Genomic DNA, 19,600 nt, shown 5'->3' on the forward strand with positions numbered 1-19,600 from the left:
AGTCAGTTCTCTATATATTTTGGAAATGAGGCCTTTATCAGAACCTTTGACTATAAAAATGTTTTCCCAGTTTATTGCTTCCCTTCTAATCTTGTCTGCATTAGTTTTGTTTGTAGAAAAACTTTTTAATTTGATATAATCACAATTTTCTATTTTGTGATGAATAATGATCTCTAGTTCTTCTTTGGTCATAAATTCCTTCCTCTTCTACAGGTCTGAGGTAAACTCTCCTATGTTCTTCTAATTTATTTATAATCTCATTCCTTATGCCTAGGCCATGAACACATTTTGACCTTATCTTGGTGTACGGTGTTAAGTGTGAGTCAATGCCTAGTCTCTGCCACACTAATTTCCAATTTTCCCAGCAGCTTTTGTCAAACAGTGAGTTTTTATCCCAAAAGCTGGGGTCTTTGGGTTTGTCAAACACCAGATCATGAAAGTTATTGATTATTTTGTTCTTTGAACCTAACCTATTCCACTGATCAACCAGTCCATTTCTTAGGCCAATACCAAATGGTTTTGGTAACTGATGCTTTATAATATAATCTTAGATCTGGTACAAGTAGGCCACCTTCATTTGTTTTTTTTTTTTCATTAGTTCCCTTGAAATTCTTGACCTTTTGTTTTTCCATATGAACTTTGTTGTTATTTTTTCTGGGTCATTAAAATAGTTTTTTGGGAGTCTGATTGGTATAGTGCTAAATAAATAGATTAGTTTAGTCAGCATTGTCATCTTTATTATATTTGTTTGCCCTATCCAAGAGCATTTAATATTTTTCTAATTGGTTAGATCTGATTTTATTTGTGTGCAAAGTGTTTTGTAGTTTTGCTCATATAGTTTCTGATTTTCCCTTGGCAGATATATTCCCAAATATTTTATAATATTGGTTGCCACTTTAAATGGAATTTCTCTTTATAACTCTAAGTGTTGGATATTGTTAGTGATATATAAGAATGCTGATGACTTATGTGGGTTTATTTTATATCCTGCAACTTTGCTGAAGGTGTGGATTATTTTTAATAGCTTTTTTAGTAGAATCTCTGGGGTTCTCTACATATACCATCATGTCATCTGCAAAGAGTGATAATTTGGTTTCCTTATTACCTACTCTAATTTCTTTAATCTCTTTCTCAACTCTTATTGCCAAAGCTAGCATTTCTAATACAATATTGAATAGAATGGTGATAGTGGGCAACTTTGTTTCTCTCCTGATCGTATTGGGAATGATTCCAGTTTATCCTCATTACATATGATGCTTACTGATGGTTTTAAATAGATGCTACTGATTATTTTAAGGAAAAGTCCATTTATTCCTTTACTCTCAAGTGTTTTTAATAGGAATGGATGTTGGATTTTATCAAATGCTTTTTTTGTTTTTTTTTTTAGCATCAATTGAGATGATCATATGTTTTTTGTGAATTTCGTTATTGATATGGTCAATTATACTAATAGTTTTCCTAATATTGAACCATCCTTGCATTCCTGGTATAAATCCTACTTGGTCATAGTGTATTATCCTGGGGATGATTTTCTGTAGTCTTTTTGCTAATATTTTATTTAAGATTTTTGCATCAATATTTGTAAAAGTCAGGTTGTCTCTAAGTTATCCTATCAGACTGCCATCTCAACTCAATTTCCTAGCCAGGAGACTCTCCAGGCTCAATGCTGCCTCTTTTATCCTCCCAGAGAATGGGCCTGTGAGAACTCCCACAGCCAATGAACTTGCTCCTTTTAAAGGTGTAAACTCCTCTAAATATGTAAACTTCTCTTCAGAAGTCCAACTTTGTAAACTCCTCTTAAAGGCCTGAAACAAAGGTGTGAATTCTGAGCTAGAGAATTGCCCAGACAACCTGAATTATCACCTTGTAATCCTAAAATCTCCCCCTTTCTTTTGATTTAGAACATAGGGTTGCCTTGACCTTGAAACATAAATCCATCAATATGGGAGGTATTACACATAATTACATAAACGCATAGTAACATAACACATGCTAGAAGTGATGTAACAAATAACATGATCAAATAATCATAAATCGAGAATTTATACATGTCCATAAGTCCATTGTCCATTAGTCTCATCTTGTGTTAGGAAATCCAATGATTCCTTTTGGTTTTAAAGTTCTTTAACAGTCTTATCTTTTTGTTAGGGAATCTTTAACAGTCTCCTTATCTGCCATGCTCTTTCAGTGTCAGATGTTTCTTAGATCTTCTCCTTTGTTTTGAGGTTTTTCTCTTTTTCTGTCTCTCTCTGATAGACAAGGTGAATATGACTCATTGGCACCCATCTGATTCCTTCTCCATCTGAAGAAATACAAGCAAACCCTCTCCCCCAAGAAGTTAACCTATCTGGTCCCTTCCATTCACCATTTTCTGGGTCTCTCCACATCACCTGGCAATTATCTAAGGATAGTGGAGTTGCTGGAGTCACATTCTGGAGTCTGATAGGAATCTTTCTTCATTCCTTCTTGGGAACTTATGTGATGCATATGGTCCATGAAGATGGGTTAACTGCTTGGGGCCCTGTTTGGGTGCCAAATTGTGAAGGTCTGGGCTACCTCCTCTGAAGGGCTCAGAATAAGTCCTTGCTCCACATTGGGTGCCAAATTGTAAAGGTCCGGTCATCTCTAAGTTATCCTTCCAGACTGCCATCTCAACTCAATCTCCCAGCCAGACTGACTCTCCAGGCTCAATGCTGCCTCTTTTATCCTCCCAGAGAATGGGCCTGTGAGAACTCCCACAGCCAATGAACTTGCTCCTTTTAAAGGTGTAAACTCCTCTAAATATGTAAACTCCTCTTCAGAAGTCCAACTTTGTAAACTCCTCTTAAAGGCCTGAAACAAAGGTGTGAATTCTGAGCTAGAGAATTGCCCAGACAACCTGAGTTATCACCTTGTAATCCTAACAAATATTCATTAGGGAGATTGTTCTATAATTTTCCTTCTCTGTTTTTCTCCTACTTGGTTTAGGTATTAGTACCATATCTATGGCATAAAAGGAATTTGGTAGGACTCCTTCATTCCCTATTTTTTCAAATAATTTATATAGCATTGGAGTTAATTGTTCTTTAAATGTTTGGTAGACTTCACATGTAAATCCATCTGGTCCTAGGAATTTTTGCTTGGGGAGTTGATTAATAGCTTGTTCTATTTCTTTTTCTAAAATGGGATTATTTAAATAATTTATTTCTACTTCGTTAATCTGGGAAATCCATATTTTTGTAGGTATTCCTCCATTTCACTTAGGTTGTCAAATTTATTGGCATAAAGTTGGGAAAAGTAACTCCTAATAATTGCTCTAATTTTCTCTTCACTGGTGGATAAGCCCTATCTAGATAGCTAGATAAATTGTATGAGTGTGGGTGTGAATATATGTTATATGTATGTATACATGCATGCATGTTATGCATATATAAATATACCCTTGATCAACAGTAGTTTTCTTGGAGGAGGTAGGGGAGATAAAAGAGGTAAAAATTATCCTTGTTTAGCCATCCCCCAATTTATGTGCATCTCCCCATTGTTCAATTCTTTGCCACTACAAGAAGAGCTGCTATAAATATTTTTTTGTATAAATGGGTTCTTTCCCTTTTCCCTGATCTTATTTTGTCAAGATTCTTTTTTGGGGCACCGCTTTCAGGACCGATTATTCTTATGCTTTCTCTTCTTGATCTATTCTCCAGATCTGTTGTTATTCTTATGTTTCACATTCTATTCAATTTTTTTTTTCATTCTTTATATTTTGCTTTATTATTTATTGGTTTCTTGTAGTTTCATTGCTTTCTTGCCTAATTTTAATTTTTAAATAATTATTTTCTTCTTTAAAACACTATTATATCCTTTTCTAGTTGTCTAACTTTTTTCCCCCTTAATCTTGTTTTTTATTGGATGGTTCTTTTGTTGCTGTTGTTTTCCCTCAATCTCTCTCATTTGATTTTTAAAGTCATTTTTTAGTTCTTTCATAAATTATTTCTGAGCAGGTAGATATTTAACATTAGTCTTTGGGACAGAAGAGGCTTTTTTGAGTTAATAGTCCTCCTCTGAAGAGGAACTGCACTCTTCCCTTACTTACCCAGAGTAAGTTTCTATGGTTGGGTTCTTTTTTACCTGCTCATTTTTTTTTTTTTTTTTTTAATGAGAAGTATTAGTATTAAGTTCCTCTAACTCTGGGATGGGGGAATTGTGTCTCTAGCTTTGTTTTCCTGTGACCTGGAATCCCAAACCAAAAATTCCATCTTTCTGTAAGTACCTGAAGCCAGCACCCTTCCTCTCTCCTTCTCCTTACCCCTTCCCACTCCCTAAGACACCACTTCTGCACTGACCAGTGAGCTGGTTCCTTTTCACCCAAGGCCACATCTTTATAGCAAACTGGGGCATGGCACCCCCTAATCAGCAGAGGTTCCTTTAGTCCTCTGACTCCTCTGGCTATCTGGGTTCCTGTGGGGCTGAGTCTCCAGCCAAATCCAGCTAACCCTAGGGCTCCCCTCTTGCTGTTTCTATGGAGCTAGGCTGGAGGTATTTCTGCTTCACACTGGTTAATCTCCAGCCTGAAGATTGGTCTTTCTTTGGCCTTCTCAGCTTGTTCCTAGAGGACTTATGTTCTGCCTCAAGTCTCATTTGGTTTTCACCAGTCTATATTCATCCTGAGGTGCAATTTTATTTTGTTTGTGAGGGAAATCTGGACAGCTTGGAATTTTCTGACTTACTCTGTCATCTTCCCAGAATCCTCTGCCTGTCTTGTCAGGACTTCAAGAAGAGAGACTGAAGTAAAAAAGAAAATTCAAAACTCATAAATGTAAGAAAAATTTATGTTGAAAATAAGCAACTATTAAAAAAAAACACACCTAGGACATAAAACAATAGTCTCTCACTTATTACATTTTCCTCAATGTTATATAATTCTTTTAATGCATTTAACATGTAAGAGTACAGTTTTCTGTCTTAGTGTCCTCTCCCTATCTTATCTATATGTATCTAACTCTCTATGAATGGCAGGAGTTAGATCTTATTTCACCTAATATCTGAGTATTTTTTATATAGGATGCACTTAATAAAATGTCTGTTGTATTGCATTATTTTATTTCATGGTGACCAATCTTTGACATTTGTTCCTCACTTCAAGCTTTACTCAGCCTACAGTTAAAACATTGTATGGCAACGCAATTTCAAGAAGATTATTGAGTATCTACCCTGTGTTCCTCACCACAAGCTGAGTGCTATTTAGAAAGTATTTCCCAAGGTTTTGCAGAGGTGAATGTTGAAGGCTGTCTATGCATGTATTTTGAAAATAAAAAAGCTTTAAAAAGAAAAGAAAAGAAAAGAAAGTGTACTTCCCTGGGGTAGCAAATGATCTGGTGGGAGTTCTAATCATCCATACAGAGCAATGCATTTAGATAAATTAAAGATTGTAAGAAAGCTGAAAAAGCTAGAATCAAACTAACACTTGACCCCCAGTTTTAAGATATTTATATTAATTTAATATCTCATTTCTAAAGTGGATAGTTTCTACATAAAACATTGAAAACCTTGACTATGTCTCAAATTATATTCAGATGACTTTATGGCCAACAAATTTTGAAACTGACTATGTCCTTTAATTTTTCTCTATAGGTCCTACCTTTGTTTCTGCATCTCTTGATATCAGCAATATTCTTGCTCTATTGCAACTCTGCCCTATCTGAGATGGTCACAACAGAACCTACTGCTTCATTGATTAGTTGTGCTTCCAAAAGGATCTGCCTAGCAGGGATCATCCTTCAAGGTCTACAGTATCAAGAATTTAAAAATGCATACTATGGATCTCCTTTTGGTCAAACAATATCTCATAATTGATAGGTGATAGGAATCAAAAAATGGATTTTCATACAATTAATGGCTCTAGCCTTCTGGCATTTTTGCTATATGAAGGTGTCAAATTTTATTTTATTTCATTTATTTTTGATTTAGAATTCACCTGAACATGAAAGTTTCTCTGGCAAACCTCAGGGAAAGTTTTGGATTTAACCTTGTTTTTGTCATTCTTTATCTATCTTCATTCAACATTTTATTTAGTACTTAGAAGTATTTATACAATGGCACTTAATGAAGAGACTACTTGACAGAAAAATTATATATATAGTATAAGCAAAAGAAAATGTTACACTATCAACCTTTACTCAAGAATTTCAATGAACTTTACCATCATGCAAATTTTTTTTCATGTATTGAATACCCAGATTAAAATAATTCAGATTGACTATTTTGATTTATAGGTGGGAAAAGTTTAAACATTAAAATAAGAATGGTAAATCTTTTTTCTAAAATAGTAAAGATTCTCTTTTGCTTTTAAGTGCACGATTAAAATTAACAAACACAAAAACACTAAGGAGTGTTCTTTTCAGTCCTTTAAGCCACACAGAAGCTCTGAAAATAAGCAATATCCAAATATATTGTCATTGGTTTTCAGTGACAGAATCTTAAGGTAGTCCTTTCCCACAAGACTGGTCAAAGAAGAATTTCACTTCACTTATGACAAAAGTTAGAGCCAACCTGGAAGCAATGAGAGCTGATCACAAAGCTGACCAGCTGGAAATCATAGCTCCTCTACCCTACCAGGATACCCCCTCACCCCCAAATCCTGCTAGAAACATATACAAAACAGGGCTGAAGAAGAGCAAATTCTATCAGCTACAAATAAATGTTAATTCTTCAAGTAGGAAGTATGGACTGCTACAGAAAAGAGGTGGAAAAAATGTTTTAAAGTGTGCTCAAAAGAAACTGACTTTAGAGATCACAGCTTCATTTGCATAAAGTAGATTGTAAACTAGACAGAAAGATAACATGGCCGGAATCCATACAAAAACTATGCTATTAGAAATCACCAAGTTGGTCAAACTTTGTTTCAGAAAGAAAGTAGAAAGAAGACTCAGAACTCAAAGGATTTGGGAGAGAGACCTGTGAAATGCAATTCATACTGGTTTTTAGCAGCAGTTTGAAAACTAGAAAGGAACGTGTGGGTCAGATTCTTTGAAAATGGACTTTTCATTGTATTTCTCTATGTTCTGTGGCCGTCTTCTTAAGCTGACAAAAAATCTAGTCATTCTTATAGTCAGGGCTTTTTGAAATGAATTTTGAATTACATTTTGAATCATGGTATATTTATGAGCTCTGAGTTAAATACTAATGAGAGATTTCTGGACCAGTTTGTATGTACACCTCGATGGAAGCCATGGCATTCTTAAGGAAACAGATTTATCACCATACATTATGTGACTGGAAGTTACCCCCTCTCTGAGTTTCAGTTGAAATTCAGGAAAAATAGAAGAAGAAAAAAAGAAAATACAAGGAAGAAAATTCTGAGAAGTCTGATGCTGATCCCTTTGATACCTGTATGGCCTCACAAAAGTGAATTTTACCTTCTTATTTACCAAAACTTAAACCCAGGACAAATTGGCCCAGAATCAACTGATTAAATAATGCTGATTTGTACTTGTACAAATTGCAATCATCAAAAGGAAGTTTCAATAATTGTATAAGATCTGGAAATTGTTTGAGGTGGACTTTTTCAACAACTAAGGATTAAAAAGTGAGCTATAAACAAGCAAGAAGCAATTCTTTCCTCTGTGGTAAGTATAGATATATGGCTACTGCTTTTATGGAAATTTAGCCTAACTTGAAATAGTGGAGACATTTGGGAGAATTGCATTTGTTGGTTTCCTCTAAAGAGCTTGTGTTACATTATTGTACTTAACCCTCCAGATGTCATTGTTTGGCAAATGAAAAAACTAAATCACAGAAAGGACTTACCTAATCATATAACATGTTCTCATCAGGAAAGAGACATTTGAACCTGAGTCAATTGAATTGATAAAGGAATTCACAATTTTCTTCCTGTAAAGACCCAAAAAAACTGCTGGGAGAATTAAAAAAAAAAAAAAAAAAAAAAAAAAAGGAATGTTGGTAATAGAAAAAGATGGTCAATAAAAAGGAAAAGGCTATAAATTGAAAAAATTCAAATAGTTTTAGAAATGACTCCATAACAAATTGAAAAACCTTAGATCAGCCAGGTTTTTCTTTGGTGCTGGAATGAATAAAGTAGTAGAATGAAATTGACAACAAACCAGAAAGTTGTCAATATAGTCCTGAAACAAACAGATCTAAAGTTGCAAAGTTAGACACATTTATGAGTTTACGTGGAAATAAAACCTAGACTTAATTTAATTTTATTTATTTATTTATTTATTTTTAGAATTGATTTTAGAAAAAGGATTGGGGAATAATTAAATTTCAAAATTCTTCCGGTAGTTACAAGGCCAAGGAAATTTCAGCTGAAACAATGACTGAAGGGATTGATTGGATGAAGTTAGTGAATGATAGTTTCTTTCCTTTCTAATTAATATATCACTGTGCTTCTCCTTGAGTTCAGTAGTAGCAGAGGGAGAGGAAAAAAGAAATATATATGTCAATTCATTCCTTTTCCAATCGTCATAACCTATAAAACGCTTTACAGAGGATTCTTCAAGTTCATGTGGTAAAAGGCCTAGATACCAGGGAGAATGTAGCAGAGAGGAATCTAAAGAGCAATTTTTCTCCACTTTTTATCCAGAAGAAATCCTTGAACCTTTCTAAATGTTTAAGGAGGAGAATAGCACATATTCTGTCATAAAGGGATGGACAAATGAATAAAAATTATTTTAAATATGTCCCATATAATAGCCCCCAGAATCCTATGATGCTGCCTCAACATAGAGAAAACCCTGTTTTCTCAAACGCTATGCCAGTGAGATTTAATTTCTGGTAGTCTGTTACCACAAAGGGTTGACTTTGATTATGCTGTATAGGTGTCTTTTCTTTGACACAAGCCCAGCTAAGTTCTGAGAGTTTAATCACCAGAAGGTTGGATACTGGGTGCTGCTTTTTTGGGGGGAGGAAGGGCAGGTGCTAGCAATTCCTGAATGATTCTCCTGAGCTGTAAAATGGTGGTGAACTGAATTGGGAATAAGTGTGAACATATTGATTAAATAGTGAATTTAAGATATGTTGTAAAAGATAAAGTCAAAAAATTGTCAAAAGCAAAGTTTTTGAGGCTTCTCGAACTCTTACTCTTAAGGTTTTGGGCTTTTTTTTTTTTTTTTTTTAACTAATGATTAAAACAAAATCATGAAATTTGGGTTATATTTTTATGTATGTGTTTTCAGAGTAAAGAATTTATTCTCTTACATGAATATAAATTTAAAATCATATGTTGTGTGATAATGATTTGTAGTTATCTAATTCAGCTCAGCTGTAGGTTTTCTTTTGACCCTAATATTTGTGATTCTGATTAATAGGTAGAATTTAGCATACAATTATAATAACATTTGATGGGGTGAAATGGAAAGGTTTTAAAAGTTTGAAGTAAAAAAGGATTTAGGATTGAAAGTGGAGAGAAACTCTGAGAAACATCTATTAATAAAACTTTAAAAGGAAAAATGAATTGGTATACACTAATAGATGCAACCGAGATGCCTTTGAAATTGAACTATTGGCCATACTTTTGATTTCTATAGATAAATCAATTCTTTTTTTGCTTTACACTGATTATTATAAGATAAGGAAAATATACTATTTGGCCAAGATGATGTTATTTTGTTCTTTCTGAAATGATCCAATTATCAGTAATTTCAATTTTGTGGATAAATTAAAAGAAATCAGGAAGCTTTAAAAGCACATTGATGGAGAGATGAAAGGACTGAAGGTCAATAGGCACAAAACAGAATTTTAAAATTTGTATTTGAGCTGTATGAGAGACTGGGGATGAGGAGATAATGGTGAGAATTAGTAATGTCATCAGATTATAATGAAAGAGAAGGGAAGAAATTTAGATACAGGAACAAAATAGCATGAAACAAAGAGCATTGTATTTGATGCCAAGGACTTGAGTTTAAAATCAACACTTATTACTAAAAATTATCTGAAATATTATTAAAGCTTTTTGTTTCATAGAAGTTTAGACTTAGAACTAGAAGAAACCTCAGAAGATCCCCAGGTCAATATTTTACATATGAGGAAATTGAGGCTGAAAGAGGCTGACATCAATTTCTCCATCTGAAAAACAAGGGGGCACTTTAGAAGATTTTGTTTTTACCTTTTCTTGCTGCTATAATAAATCTTAGTAATAATATAAAAAGAAAGTTTGCTATATTAGACCACTTCTACCATATATGAAATAAAGACAGAATTGTTCCTATGAGATTTTGTCATAGATAGATGGGTAACTTGGGTCACTTCACTCTTCTGGGTTTTAGTTTCTTCAATTTGTAAAAATAAGAGATGGAAGCAGATTATCTTTAAGGCCACACCTCTCTAAATGCAATGATCTCTTTTTGCTTTAATATTCTACTTTTCTATGGGAGATACTGTTGCCTCACACAAGAGAAGGAAGCATAAAAAATAGTTTGAAAGTCTCAATGAGCTTTTTCTTCATTGCATTTACTTGAAGATGAAATAATATATGTTAAAGAAAGAAAAATAATAGTTATAATTCATTTCTATTACATTAGTTTTATAATACTAGTTTTATAATGGAAAATATAGAGGCAAGTGCAAATGAACAAAAAAGCTTGGATTAGAGATTTAGAACTACCATTCTGATGATATTTGAGAATGATAACCATATTGAAATATTTTAAATGATAGAAGGGAAACTAAAAGAGAGAAAAAACATAGAGATGTAATCCTAAAGAGAGGTGAAAAACAGCTATTAGTAACAATTGTGCTCAAAAGAGCAATGGAATATTTTCACAGTAAACTTTGCAGTAACTTTTGAATATCTTTTCTTAAAAGGGGGAGAGAAAGGAAGCATATGAAGTGAAATATTTCCTTTTGGAAATTCTGATGTTTTGGCCTCATTGTTTTGGGAAGCTATATGCAACGGTGGAAAAAGAATTTATTTAAAGTTGGAGACCTTGGGTTCAATAACTTGCTTGATTCTTTGTTACCTTTGTGAACATGTCTTGTTCTGGACTTCACAGTTTCCTCATCTGTAAAATGAGGGAGTTGAACACAATGCACTCTAAGGTTTTTTCCATATCAAAATCACTGATGCTATAAAATTTATTTAGCCTGTTGTACAGTGGTAGTTTATTTTGTGAAATATTGGCCAGTCAGGTAGGGAGAAACTCTATTTTTAAGGGTTAAAATAGTCATCTTAATGGCATTATACTGATTTGTGACTAGCTAAACCAGACATTAACATGTCTTCTTTTACTGAAGTAAAACACTAGCAACCTAAAACCCTAGCAACAAAGAAACCTGGTGATTTCACCAAAAAGCACCTATCCAAATAATTTTTAAGCATCTTAGACAAGTAATACTTTAATAATAATAATAACTAGCAATTATATAATTCATTGCCATTTTAGAGAGACAGCATGGTATTATAGTGGATTGGTTCAATATTTTGGATTGGAAATCAGGAAGCGTTGAGTTCTAATTTCACCTCTGATACTTACTTGTTATGTCACCGTGGGCATGTCACATAAAAGAAGATAATAACACTGAGTATCTAGAGCACTTTTGTAATTCTAGTGAGATAGGAAATAAAATTCTTACATTTGTATGTGACTCGGGTCCTCTGACTTCAAGCCAAGGGCTCATTTCATGACCTCTCCTGCATCCAAATATGACTTTATGAAGTTTGGATTTGGCATTATAAAGAGGAATTCCAAGAGATAGAATCATTATGGAAGTTTAGATATCCTTAATTCATGACTTTAGTTATAGATGGTGTGCTTGCTTCAGCTTTTTTGTTCCTATCCACTTTAAGAGAAAAGAGTTCCTATCCACTTTATAGTGATTGCAAATAATGTAATTCCTCTTTTGACTTCTAAAGAGATTCAGCATATGTGCAGTGGGATAGCTTTACCATCACATCAAAATTATCAACCTAATTTCCAATCAGCAGATATTCAAGGGAGTAGCATAGCAGTAAGGTTGAGTACAGTGGAGCCTTGCCATGAGAATCCATCTGAACCTCCAATCCAATCACTACATCTGACTAATAAGCACATTCAGATCCACAAATATGAACTATCCGCATGATGAACCAGGTGCCACCAATCCTGTTACTCCAAGTTCAGCATTCCTTTTACTATACCCTAATGCCTCCTAAGACTGGCTCAAAAAAACAAGTGTATACATCTCCCTTTCCCTCCATCCAGGGCACCAACAATAGCTACATGAAGTAACAGAAATCACATAGAATCATAGATTTGGAAGGGTCATGAGAAACTATCTTGTCTATTATACCGAAGAAGAAGTCACCTCCATAAGGAGGTCCCTCCTGGGAGACAGAGACTAACTCTAATAATTCTTCAAATTCCCAGATGTACCTAACAAATTTCCTGAAACAAGATAGACAATCAATATTTGTCAATAAATTTCGTCATTGACAAGATATTGTACCTTACCCCATATTCAACTCTGATGGCCAGGCCTTTCATATAAGTTCAAGTTTGCTGAATACCTGGTACTTTGAAATCCTTTGAGGGAAGATATATATTTATATACATATATATGTATATAAATAGAAGATTGGTTCTGTCTCATGACTTTTGACAAATCTGTAGGGAAAATGTAGAGTGTTAAGAGTTTTTCTACAACCTGAGAATATGATTTTCATTCAGTATGGGTTTGTGTTAGAAAAGGTGTTAAATTGTTATAGCCCAAGTACAACAGAGAAGGTTTCAAACAAAGTAGAAAGCATAGAACTCCAATTCCTTTCCTTAAAGCTTTTCCTTCTATGAGTGGGAGAGGACTACTTAGCCAAGCCATGGAAACCACTTAAAAGGAGTTAAGAAGGATCACAAATTGATTCCCTCATTGGAGAGAATACCCACCTTAATGAAATCACAGATTCATTGGAGAATGATCTTTTTATTTCCTGCTTGGTTAATGTGAATTGATGGCAGAGTAGAAGGAGAGGAATAAAGAATTCCAGATCTTTTAAATCCCACTTTTATAACCTTAATTTCCTCTCATATGTTGGTGAGGTTTTGGTATTGAGAGTGCTCATACTATGTAGAAAAGTGGAAGAAGCTTATTGGAAATTGGTTGAAAAGAAAGAAAAGTGTTTTTGGAGTTTTTTGTTTCTTTTTTGTTTTCTTGGAGGTGAAATAATTCTCAAGCTAATTGAACAGAAATATGAATCAAAAAGGATGGTCACCTAATATATAGTTCATTATCACATACACAGGGCAGTATGTTTATTAAAATTGGCCATGAGAATTAAGCACTAAAATGTCTACTAGTATAAAATTGGACAGATATTCAAGTTTTGAGTATGTCTATTTAATTGCTGTTTTCCAAGTGAAATGTTCACATCAGTTACTAGCTAACAAAGTGTCCTGTTTTGTAAGTGTAGCTTTAATATCAAGTATGAGAGATACCTTGTATCTCTCCAAAAATACAAAGACAAAAGACTGTAGGGTGCCACCAAAGGTATAGGAGTAGATTTCTTCTCATTTGTGATGGATTGACATCTTTTAAATGTTCTCCCATTTTCTTAGCTTTATATGGAATCCACGGGCTTTAGGGAATAAAGCTGATACAATGCTATTCTATTGCTGAGGTTGTACCCTCCCTTCTTTATTTAATGAATTCCAATAGGTATGTCCATTGGAAATGTTTAGTTTGGGGAAGAGAGAACTAAGAGGGAGACATGATAGTTATCTTTAAAGTATTTCAAAGGCTATCACATAGAAGGAAGAATAGACTATGCTTGACTCTGCATCAAATCTTGCTGTTCCCTGCTCCATAAAGGCATTGATTTCTACAGCTCTTCAGCAGATATTGTTATTTTTTCCAGGCAATCACTAACCTTGACTTTTCTCAAAGTTGGCTAATAATCTGTATGAATAGTCATTATTATTCATTATTAAATATTTGTATATTAAGATACACTAATAAGGGCTGTTATGGTTACACATTTTTATCACTTCTCAATAACATTCAGCATCAAGTAGGGAATGCTACAGCTAATGACCCTATTTTCTTCCAGAAAAAATTACTAAACTCTTTTCTCCTTTTTTGTTGAAAGATAATATTAAGGATTTCAGCACACACCTGCCAAGACATCTTGCTTGAGATCACCAAATTATCTCTCTAGTCTTTGGAAGAGAATAAGTCTGACAGAAAGAAATTCAGTGATATTAAAAGATATCAGCAGATTTACAGTATTGGAGATGTGGATAATTCTGTTATGCACACATACTGCTCATATGATCCACAGATGTAGGTACCTTCACATGTAGAAGCCTATGTGTATTCCCTTTATATGAAAAATGAAGCTGAAAGTCTCACATATAATTCCTATCAAAGGATACTTTTACTATTAAACATTTGTGTTTCCATAGCATAGTATGTTTCAGATTTATGGAGGAAATATTCTGTTATTACTTTATTTTTATTACTCCTTAAATTGTTATTGTTGTACCATCTGGTTCACTGACAAAAAAAGAAACATTGTTGGGGGCTCATGAGCTATGGTTTAGAAAAGATTTTAACTCATAATACCCACTTGGAGTCAGTTCTTAGGGTAAGTAAAATAAGGGATATTGTATGAGATACATTACTATAAAACTATTTAAATTATATAGCCCAAGGAAAAACAAGGTTGAAAGAAGCAAAGGAATCACTTCTGTTTGGACAAAATAAAGTATAAGCTGAGGCTTTAATGTATTTTAGACTATGTAACACAATTATATCTAGAGTTTATAACATAATTATCTCAAGTTGACCCTAGGACGTCTCAACAACAGGTTCACTAAATAGCACAGTGGGATAGAATTCTCTGGTCCCTATTCAGAGAAAGAAGACATAAGCTTCAATGGCAAAGAAGTCAAAAGTTCATAATCAAGGCATAGAATGCCATAGGATCTTTATAGTAACAGCCGGAACAAGTTTTGTATTAGGCATACAAAAGGGAGGGGCAGTATGACTCAGTATTTCCTCAATTTCAGCTTTCAGGATGCCTTCATCATGGTAAGATTGGTCTCTAACCAAGCTGCACCAACCTGATGTTGTTGGTCCTGAGTTGTATTCAGCCTCAGAAACAGAGAGACAGAGGAGTATTGGGGAGGAGTTTGGGGAAAGAGCAAGCAAGATGATTAAGGGCCTAGTAGGACTGTTTGATTTATGATTTATGAGTAAAGATGAAAAGAGCTAGATATGATTTACATTAATTGTACAATGACTAATTGTACAATGACTAATGACAGAGATAAATGCTTGTAAATATCTTTCTGGGTGTAAGCATCAAAGTGTGAGAGGTTATTTAACCATGCTAGAACTTAAAATAATGAGATGAATTTAAGAAAAGAGGAGGGGAAAGTCTGAAAACAATGAAGCCTACTCATAATTTAACCATGTATAATGATTCTCACATATTACATTTATCTCTTTAACCTTCCAGCTACTATTTCAGACCTGTATTTCCCCCCACTTATGAAACATTATGTTCCCAGTCCTCTCAGTGATGGAATTTGAAAACAGAAAAAGCAAGAAAGGCATAGCTGGCTGATGTTCAAATATAATGCAAAGTAAAAGAAAATCTCAGGATGCTTTCCCCTGATGCATTAATTATGTACCCGCAGTATGTTGGGCATATACAGAAGTTGAGAAGAAATTAGAGAACAATATCTACAGAAAAGGAAGGACATTGAGATGAAAACATGCTCTTTATTATTGACCTCAGTATATTCTCATAAGGTTCCACAGGAGACCTACATGTATTTCAGCTTAGCCTAGTCATGTTACTAGCAAAATCTTCAAATAATAAGGGACATAGTTTTTGTTTTATTTTGTTTTTCTTGGTGGGGTTACTAGTCTACTGAGAGATGGCATAATGTCAAAGGTACAATGTCAGCTTGGAAGTATAAAGACTTTGCTTTGCCTCAAGTTGCTCAGAAGATACTGATCTGTATTGTTAGAAATTTACTTTGTCTAGGAATTTTCTACACTGATAAAATCACAGGCCCAATATCTATCTAACATGCTATAAAATCAGAATATTAGTTCCAATAGAAGCCATTCCAAACTAAATGCAACTACCCCAATAGAACAATAGATTCCTATCCTATAGAGAAATGCTATAGAAGTTGTATACCTGAATTTTATCAAGATAATTAATTAATTGCCAATAATAAACTTCTGGACAATTTTCTCGCATTGTGGTGAACAGATTTTTTGACTTGTAATATTCTTCTGGGATGCCTGGTTATCTTTATACATCCTAACTTGGACAGAATGTGTTTTACTTGGATAGAGATCATGGTTTCCTCTAATGTTTTCCTCTTCTTTTTTTCTTCTCTTCTCCAGATTTTTGTCACTTAAGAATACTTTTTTTTGTATTCCTAATCTGTTGTTCTCCCTTGCTTTTCTTTGCAGAGACTCATTTCCATGAATCCTCTATTCTATAAAATAAATATAAATATATATTATATAATATATTAACATATTACATATTTATATAAATATAAAATAAAAATAATATTTTAAAATTAATTATTTTAAAAATTTTATTTAAAACATATACAGAATAGAAAAAAAACAGAAAATAGAAAAAAACATAAAAAGAACAAAAAGACATTGTCATGTATTTGGTGGAACACAAGAGAAGATTCAAAATATGAAACAATAAATTTCCATTTCAAGAAAGTACATCTAATAATAGAACAATTAGAACTGTCCTTCTTTGATTCCTTGTAAGCTTTCTTGTTCTTTGTTGTGCATTTTTTACTTTGTTCTTTTTTTCCCCTTTTCTTTGCCTACCTCCCCCAAACAGGCTATAGTTAATCATGGCTATATTTGTGTGTGTGTGTGTGTGTGTGTGTGTGTGTGTGTGTGTATACACACACATATACACATGCATACTTGCAGTCACACATCTATGTACACATATACATTCATGTATTTCTATGTAAGGTTGACTATACTTGTTTGTCCTTTGTTTCACTGAAGGTGTATAACATCATCTTTCTTGTCTTTCTACATTTTTCTAAATTGACCAATTCTTTTTTTTTTTTTTTTAATATCACAACAATATTCCAGCATAATACAATTGGTTGTGGCTGACATATAATGTAGTTTTCCTATTTTTTTCTCTTTTGATTGAATCTATTTTAATTTTAACTTTGAAATCCATGATTACTACCCTTGCTTTCTCCCCCCCCCATATCTACTTCCTAATACTTCCTAATCTCTACTCTTCTTAATCTAATCTACTTCTTAATATCTATCCTAATATCTACTCTTGATCATTATCATTGTGTTTGTGTATCTCTTGTTTCCTGTCCTCTACCTTGTCTTATAAGTACTTCCTCTTTCCCCTCCACTAGGATCCATCTCTCCCTTATCCTTCCCCCTAACCTTTCCTTCTCTCTTTATCCCATTCCCATTAATTTATACACCTCATCCCACTCCCATTAATCTACACACCCTTCTATAATCTGCCTTATTCTATTCTCTCATAGTCTTATTTATAAATTTTGAAGTCTTATACCCTTCTAGATTTTTTATATTGTTCCCTCTTTAACCTATTTCCCATGTGAGTTGAGGAGGATTTCAAAACTACCAGCTCTACTCTCCCATCTAATTTCTCTGTGTCAGTTCTTCCCCTTACATCTCTTTCATATAATATAATCACTTCTTTTTACCTTTTCCCACATGATTTTGCTTTTAAGAATCATCATATTCAGCTTTACCTCAATTTTTCTTTTGAACTACCCAATTACTGATGACAATCTTAAACATAAGGGATACATTTCCACATATAGTACCCCAAAATCTTTGGTCCTTTATTGTAGCCATTGACAGGTCTTGTGTAATTCTGTTGTGGCTCCTCTTTATTTGAATTGTTTTTGTTGTTGTTTATTAGTTCAATTTTAATTGTTTTTAATTTGTTAATATCTGCTTTGATGTTCATATGTCCATCCTTGTATTTAATTGAAATTTTAATAATTTTTTGTTTTTTCAATTTTGTTATTATTTTTAAATTATTTTTATTTTCTCACATTATATATAAAAAACAAAGTGTTTTTTGGTTATACATGTACTTTTTTATATATTTCAATTTGGATCATGTTGAGAGAGAAAAATCATTTGAATTGTTCTTGATGTTCTTGCTTATAAAATTTTTCTTCTTGACTTTGGGGTTTCAAAATTTAGCAATGATATTTTTATAGGATTTCTTATAGCATCTCTTTCAGGTGGTGATTTTTCTATTTCTATTTCCCCCCTTGTCCTAACACTTCAGGACAATTTTCTTTAATTATTTCTTTTATTGTTGTAGCAATATTTTTTTCTGATTATATCTTTCAGGTAATTCAATTATTCTCATGTTTTCTCTTCTTGATCTGTTCTTCAGATCTGTTTTTTTTTCTTATGAGATGCCTAATATTTTCTCCTAATTTTTTCATTCTTTATATTTTGTTTTATTATTTGTTGGTCCCTCATGACTTTACAGGCTTTCACTTGCTCTATTCTAAATTTCAAAGTCATTAGGACTCTGGATCTCCTTTTCTAGTTGGTTGACTTTTTATAATCTTCTGTTTTTTTTGTTTTTTTTAAGTTGTTCATCATTCTCTCTCATCTGATTTTTAATGTCTGAGTTCTTCTATGAATTCTTTTAACATTGTTTTCCTTAATAGTATTTTATTTTTCCAAATGCATATAAAGGTAGTTTTCAACATTCATTTTTATAAGATTTTGTGTTCCAAATTTTTTCTCCTTCCTTCTTTTATCTCCCCTCTCCCTAAGATAGCAAACAATCTTTTATAAGTTATACATGTATAGTCCTTGGAAATATATTTCCATATTTGTTATATTGTACATGAAAAGACAAAAAGGGAAGAAAAAAAAACATTTCTTTTTGCCATAGACTCTTAGGGAAAGGACAAAAGCATGTACTGGTAGACTGTAGCAACAGGATAATTGTTAGGTAGATTCAACAGTGCAACCTGATAACCCTGGGTTGTATACCTTCCTGCAATATGGCAGTTGATGAGACAGGCGAAGTTACTAAGTGAGTGTTAGGAATTAGTTTCTCTGGATGTCCATCAATTGGAGAATGGTTGGGTAAATTATGGTATATGAATGTTATGGAATATTATTGCTCTGTAAGAAATGACCAGCATGATGAATACAGAGAGGTTTGGAGAGACTTACATGAACTGATACTGAATGAAATGAGCAGAACCAGAAAATCACTATACACTTCAACAACAATACTGTATGAAGATATATTCTGATGGAAGTGGTTATCTTCAACATAAAGAAGATCCAACTCACTTCCAGTTGATCAATGATGGACCGAAATAACTAAACCCAGAGAAGGAACACTGGGAATTGAATGTAAACTGTTAGCACTACTGTCTTTCTACCCAGGTTACTTATACCTTCGGAATCCAATTCTTAATGTGCAACAAGAAAATTGGATTTACACACATATATTGTGTCTAGGTTATACTGTAACACATGTAATATGTATGGGATTGCTTGTCATCTAGGGGAGGGAGTAGAGGGAAGGAGGGGTAAATTTGGAAAAATGAATACAAGGGATAATGTTATTTAAAAAAAATTACTCATG

The 19,600-nt window shown here is 33.4% G+C and overlaps 1 long non-coding RNA gene across 2 annotated transcripts in view; it reads left to right on the top strand.

Annotated features, from left to right (window-relative positions):
- Positions 1-19,600, top strand: part of LOC141560810 (uncharacterized) — a 1,071,928-nt gene that overhangs the window by 725,906 nt on the left and 326,422 nt on the right. For both annotated transcript variants that reach the window (XR_012487821.1, XR_012487822.1), the window contains one exon: positions 5,608-7,601. This is a non-coding gene — a long non-coding RNA (uncharacterized LOC141560810). The remainder of the gene's footprint in view (positions 1-5,607; positions 7,602-19,600) is intronic.

The sequence above is a fragment of the Sminthopsis crassicaudata genome, chromosome 3 (genome assembly GCF_048593235.1).
Source record: "Sminthopsis crassicaudata isolate SCR6 chromosome 3, ASM4859323v1, whole genome shotgun sequence".
Classification (NCBI taxonomy): Eukaryota; Metazoa; Chordata; class Mammalia; order Dasyuromorphia; family Dasyuridae; genus Sminthopsis; species Sminthopsis crassicaudata.